This window comes from Callorhinchus milii, unplaced genomic scaffold, assembly GCF_018977255.1.
Source record: "Callorhinchus milii isolate IMCB2004 unplaced genomic scaffold, IMCB_Cmil_1.0 Scaffold1, whole genome shotgun sequence".
Lineage (NCBI taxonomy): Eukaryota > Metazoa > Chordata > Chondrichthyes > Chimaeriformes > Callorhinchidae > Callorhinchus > Callorhinchus milii.
In genome coordinates, this window is record NW_024704742.1 from 93101511 (window position 1) to 93108825 (window position 7315).

Below are 7315 nucleotides of genomic sequence, written 5' to 3' on the forward strand. Positions count from 1 at the left end.
AACTTAAACTACTAAAAGTCTTTGCCAAATATAATTGCCAAATGTGATAGAAAGAACGAGAGGGGGCAAACTTTCTCACTCCATTCTAAAATTTGTACAATTGCTGAACCTTTTGTGATGTTCAGACTTTGTCAATTTGTACCAAGGAATTAACAAATGCCCTCAAACAAATTAATCTGAATTCCAGATTTTATGTGCTCACATACCCTCCCATCAGCCCATTTGATCTCACTCTTCCAAAACACTCACCCTACCGTCTTCCCATTAGAGCATAGAATGGTTTCTTAAACAGAGTCCAGTGTCCTGGCGTTAACCACCTTTTCTGGCAACCTGATATAGTCGTAAAGAAACATTTCCTGTTGTAAAATTGTTCTTCACAACCATGAGCCTTTGCCCTCTTGAAACATCAGAACATATTGTTCTGGGTTTACTTTCGCTGTTGCATCTACCAACATAAATACTTCAACCCCTATGAGCGCATCCAGAATCTCTGCCTTGCTATGTCAAAGTCCTAGAGCTCATACAACATTTGCTCAATATTTTTTAAATGTTTCCCCTTGTTTAAAAAAGGAAGTGGACATTTGATAGGCTTGCTCTCACTGTACCTGCTTAAAGAATTGTAGGACTTTAACCTCTTCCAATAGAACAAGATTGTTTTGGCATTATGTTTAGCATCTGCTGCTATGTCCCTTTCCAGTTGTATCTTGGCATCCACACCGTTTTCTTTCAATGCAAACCTCTATCTTTGTAGTTTGTATTTGGCTTGTTGGTCATCTTCTTCTACAAACTTTGTTACTATTTAAATGTTATTGTTGACTGATTTGATTTTTTTATTTAATGTGCCCCCCTAGTATTTAGAGTATGTACGTGCTCAACTGAATTATCCTTCCCATAACACCACCCAGTCTATGTCACTGAACTCAGCCTTCTGATCACACATTACCCATAAGTTATTCAGATTCTGTCACAAAGATTGGTAGCAGATTTCAGCATTAGTGGTGAGATACCATCTTAACTCTGTTGTTCCCCTCATCCCCACCCCTTCCCAATGAGAACCGTTAGCCAGCATAGCACAATGGTCAATAATAACACTAACCTTTATATTTGATATAGCACCTTTCCTATCAGGAGGTTTTCTCAAAGTGCTTCACAGGATTTACTGTAAATTGTAGTAACTGTATTTTATCAGCCAAGCCACCAGGAAAAACTCTCTTCTCCTGTCACAGGATCTTTAACATCCACCTGAACAGGTAGACAAGACCTCAATTTAATGCCTGGTGCGAAGGACACCACCTCCAACATCCAGCAAACCCTCGGCGCTGTATTGGAAGTGTCAGCCTAGACTATCTGAGTTTCAAATCATGACGTGGAGCTTGAACCAACAGTATTCTGACTCAGAGGCGAGAGTGCTAGCAACTGAACAGAGCTGACATACTATGTGATGACATGCGTCATTTTCATTAGGTCAGCAGCTAAACAAATCTTTAAAGGGTAATGATCCATTTAAAACTGCAGCTGTTTAAGAGAAGTGAGCTGCTGTAAGGTTGAAAATCTGAAACATCACAGCTTCTCCTCCAGCATTAGACCTCCTCCTGCAATAATTACTCTCCAATACAGCTTTGGCCACATGATCAATTCTCCCTTCTTAGCTTTAACTTTATCAAAATAGAACATTAGCATATAGTCCTCTTTGAAATCAGGGTTTTTTTCCTAAAAAACAAAGTTTCTACTAATGTATTTTTTGCAGTCTAAACTAAGCAATATATTTCACCCGTCACACAGAATAACATCTTGGAGTGCTTTACAGTGGCAGAGACAGATGCCGAACTGAGGGAGTAAGGAGGTGGACCATAGCCATGGTAAAGACGTAGGTTTTAAGACGAGACTTGAAGACAGAATGGAAGCGAGGCGGAGGGAGTTGAGGGAGCGGATTCCAGAGATTTGGGGCTCAGAGTTGGAACATTCTTATCAAGAGATAAGTTCTAACCAGAATGAGTATATTGCTTATGTAATTAGTATCATTACTTCTTAAGTGCCAATTATATATATCAGATGCCAGGTTCTCAATGTTAAGCTGCTGTTCAATTTATTTCAGCCAACCAACACCTTGATCTTAAATGATACGATCATGGACCAGGATAATACTGGCTTGTGATTACCAACACAAGTGTGAATAAGATGGTCATGAACATTATAAAGCAGCACAAATAGGTCCACGATCTGATCGTTTGTGGTTTGGGGGAAAATCTCTGATTAGAAATACCAGTAATAACAGTGCTGGTTACAGCAGTTTGTGGGCTTGTACAATTTCCAAACTTTTAATACAATGGCTACACATGCAGATCACTCACATGGTATATTTAGCCATTGCATTGCAAGGCTCCATCCTTGCCCCCCTTCTATAATAATAATAATCCTTGCATTTGATATAGCGCTTTTCATGTATTATTGTTTTGGGTTTTGGAGAGATTATTATTAGGCTCTGTGTGGAGTAAGGAAACTTGCCCAAGGTTTGGCCCTGCCTGGAATTGAACTCAGGTCCCTCACTTGCAAAGCGAGTGCTCTAAACACTGAGCTACAGGACTCCTTTTCCGTATCTAAGTGCTCCCTCTCGGCGATGTCACCCGCAGCTTCCACATGTATGCAGATGTCACCCAAATCTACTTCTCCTCCTCCTCTAGCTGTGATATCCTGTCAGCTTGTTTGACGGACATCAAGGGCTGTATAAGCGAAATTTCCTGCAGCTGAATGTTGACAAGACAAAAGCCATTCTTTTTCACTCCCGTCAACGTTTTCTTTCCTGCGGGTCTGAACTCCTCAATCTCCTCGGCTCTCCCTTAGATTCACCAAACCAGTGTGGAACTTAGGTGTAAGGATCGATCTCCAGCTTTCCTTTGTACCCCACATCCGTTCCCTGACTGGAACTGTTTTTTCCACTTCCACCACATTGCTCGCCTCCGGCCGTACCTCACAACCAATGCAACCGAAACCCTCCTCCACACCTTCTACACTTCCCAGCTGGATTATTCCAAATGCCCTCTGCGCTGGTCTCCCCAGCTCCACCATACACAAAATTCAACTAATTCAAAACTCACCTGCACAAATCTCTGTACTCCCATCACACCAGTCCTTGCCATATATAGACAACTTTACATACACAAGTGCGACTTCTGTTCTTATGTTGAAGAGCCTGTCAGGCTCACTGAGCATCTTATAGCGTTGTTTTTTTGCACCTGGGACCGCCATTGTTTAATTGAGCTGAATAAATTCTTTCCTCATAACCCATTCTGGGGACAACAACAACACGCATTTATACAGTGCCCTTCACACGGGGTTGTGTCCCGGGGCGTTTGACAGTGGTGGAGTCTGACCCCCCGAGTCAAGGGGTGAGGAGGGGAGGGGTGACCGTAAGCACAATCAAAAAGGTCTCCAAGTGGGATTTGAAAGTGGGGGGGAGGGGGCAAGTCGGAGGGATTGAGGGAGGGAGTTCCAGAGCTTCCAGACATTGTGGCTGAAAGCAGAGCAAAAGCCTGCAAATCTCAAGGTGGATCTCTTGATAGACACATTTGTACGCTTCACCTCTACAGTATACAGATAAACCTCATTAGTAGGAATGCTCTGGGACCTGCAGCAGCAGGCAATGAAATTGCAAATTGGTGATTGCTTCAGCAAGAGGTGTGCGGAGGGGTGTGGGGGGGGGAGGGGGGAGTGAAGGAGAGGAGAAATACTGCTACTGTAACTGAAACAATCTCCTCACAATAGTTGAAAAGCCAGTCAACCCTCTGCTTCAAAAACATCTCAGACATACTGTGAAAATGTAAAATCACTTCACAACAAACAATGCGAATCGCCAAACGGAGAAAAGAGTACTAACCTTTTTTTTAAACATAGAACAAGGCATTTGGTTTGAAACAGTAGCATATGCCAAAGTATTCAGCAGCCTGTTAAAATGTATTGCTGCCAAGTTCACTATAATTTCCTCAGTTGGACATGGAGACAAACTTAATATCTCCCTAAGACAGGTCAACAATTCATGACATGAGAATGTCTAAGGTGTCTGTTATTTTCTTTTGACTAAAATCACTGGCAAATTACTCTCAACTATACAATTGAATGAGCATTTCTCATCAGGATTTGACTGCAATCCACAAGACAACTACATTCACAGTAAGATAGTGTTTCATCCATAAGCTTCAGCTGATCCAAATCTTGGTCACTCGCATTCTCAACCACACCAAACTCTGTATGCCAATTGCTCCAAACCTCGCCAGGTTCAACTGCTTCCCCGCCTCCCTATGAATTGGATTTCAAGGACTTCACCCATAAATCCCTTCATGCCCTAGCACCTCCCCATCTCTGTGATCTCTTATCCGACTCCAACGCTCGCTCCTTCCACTTGGCTAACTTGAACCAACTGCACATCCCTCAATCCACCCATGCCACCAATTTGTTTCCAAGCTTTCAGCTACTTCACTCCTAACCTCTGGAACTCCCTCCCTCTAGCACTTTAAGCCACTCTATCAGCTTTAAATCCTGCCTAAAAACCTATCTCTGACTGTGTCCATGTGCATCTCCAACTTTCCTTCTCCTTTATAGCATTATAAAGCTCTGAGATGTAAGTGAAGGGCACTATATAAATCCAAGCTGTTATGTGGAATACTGTTTGATAGACAAGCTTGCCATTTCCAAAGCATTTTTGTTAAAAGGAAAGGCACAAGCTTGAGACATGCAGTATTCTGGAAGCTTGTACCATGCAACCTCAACACTGGGCTGCCATCCCACCAGCTCAGTGTTAAGACTATTCAGCAGATTGAGCCAATCTGGAGCAAACTCCTTTACTGGTCCCAACCATAGCAGAAAGCCCGAAAATCTGACTAATAGGGACCAGCCCTATTTGTCTACTATGAAAGCAGTGTGGATACTGGGTCAATGCACAACGTACAGCCCTAACCAAAAGTTTCCCCCAAGAGCAGTTATAGTCACTAATATGCCACAGCACATTCTCTCTGGGCTTCCTCTTCCGCTCCCATGGCAGCTGCCACACTGTGCAAGCCTCCATAAACAGTACCTGCCCTTTGTTTGCTCCCCAACTCCTTCAACTCGTCCCTCTCCCTCCTTCCCCCATACATACACCTTTCACTATTATACAACAATTTACTTTTATACAGCGCATTTCACATCAGGAGAATGTGTTAAAGAGTTTCACAGAGCTGACTGAGAGCCCGAGCTGGGGGGTGGGGGGTGCGGCAGAAGCTGAGGTGGGTGCATAACTATTACTCAAAACAGTGCCTGCTTTACCTTTCCTACTTCTCTTCAGGGACAAAGGAAGTCTGGGCCTCCGGCAATGTACAGATGAGCAAGAGCATCTGAGGGAACGCTGTTGGTCCCAGGCTTCCCACGGCAACACAAGTGATTAACAGTGTCTGCACTGTATTGGAACAGACAATTTACTAGACTATTAAATCAGACTGTTTAGCTTTAGAACAAAAGAGTCTCTGAGCCACCTGATATTTGCAAATCTAAATCAGGACACTGTTTGCAAATGGCTCAGTTACAGTGACAGATCATTCTTTACTCACTCCTGCTCGCCCAATTGCTGCCGACCCTTCAGCAACTTTGCCCTCGCTCTCTGGAACTCTCCCAAAAGTCCTCGTCTTGGACCTGATTTCCCAGCTTTTAAAATCAATCAATTTGTGAAGATGCCAATCACCCTCTGGTAATTTGTCCAACTGGCCACTACTCACGTGTGAGAGGCAACAGTGCTGGCAACAACAACAAATTACATTTGTATAGCGGCTTTCACGTCGGGAGGACGTCCCAAGGCGCTTGACAGTCAACAATTTGGACCCGAGCTGGGGGTTGGGATCAGGAGGGGTAGAGGGCAGGGAGGACAGGGGTAGGAAAGTGACCGAAGGAGCGGTCGAAGAAGGGGATCTTGAGACGGGCCTTGAAGGAGGCAAGACGAAGGGACTGTGGGATGAAGTTCAAGGGTGGGAAAGAGAGGCTAAAGGCACAGCGGCAGTCCTTCTGGACAGTGTTCAGAAACTTGGCTGATATTCATTTCCTAAATGACCTTTATTCTATCTCGACCATCGCTCATAATAGCAGCCCCCCCCCCCTAGTGCGACACATCTGAGAACTTCTCACTCTGTAAGGCTGGATTACTCACTAACATCTTAAAGGAACAATTTAATCTTATAGTGATTACATTTACCATATCAGCACAGATACAATAACCTCCTTTGCTGTAAATTGGATATTCGCACTACAGTATTGTGTAATACAACGATTGTTAATGACAATCTTTCAGCAAGATCAGGGATTTGATGGTGACAGAGCTCGCCTATACCACAACACAATGTGTGTTAAGCACTACTTCTACCAACCTAGTCACAACAATCCAGCTCCTTGATGTGGTAATGATAGTTATTCACGCTGCAATAAACAAGCGGGAAAATCAGACACAACAGCAAGAAACCTCAACAAAGCTTTGTTCTATTGGCTATTTTCCATGCTCTGCAAAGCTTAAATTCATATGATGATGGAAGTCTTGCTCTTCTATTCAATATAACCCACAGGCCAGAAGATGAAGAGGACAAGTTACTTCATTGCACTACTTTTTTTTTAAAAAACATTTTTTTTAAAAAAAACTTCACGCCTCCAGAAAAACATTAAACTGACCAATTATTTCCTCCTCAATTTATCAAGATTTTATATACGTAAAAAAATCAGTGTTCAGAGAGAAAGGCCAGTCTACTGTTGCACATAATTTAAAACGTGGGGCTGGGATCTTGGGACTCAAAATAATTTTTTTGCTGCAACTGTGAGCCAGATTCATCCATGTGCCTCATCCAATGGAGTACAATATGTAATCCATCATTAATTAAACAGCAATACTAATCACCCACCGATGCTAATGCACAAAAAAGAGATTTCATGTCTTCAAGACGTTTCAATCCAGAATTCTAAAGCAAATTTCAACTATGCACACTAAATCTGCCCTTTACATTGTTAAGCTTTGTAACTTTTTTTCCTACCCACCACCATTTTTTTAAAAAATGACAAAGGTAAAAGAAAAGATGTTAGAAATTAACAGCAACACGTTCCAATTGTTTGGATGGTGAGGTTTTTGCCACTTTAGCTGAAAAAGCATTTCATCCCACTTAATCCTGATGATAATCAGTTACTGCTATCTCACATAGGTCAACTTCAGAAGGGGGTTTGTAAGTTTAAAAACAGATAGCTCAACTGTAGGATGTAGAGTTGTGCAAGTCCACATTTCCTAACACAGACTCTAAAGCACTATTGAAAGAAA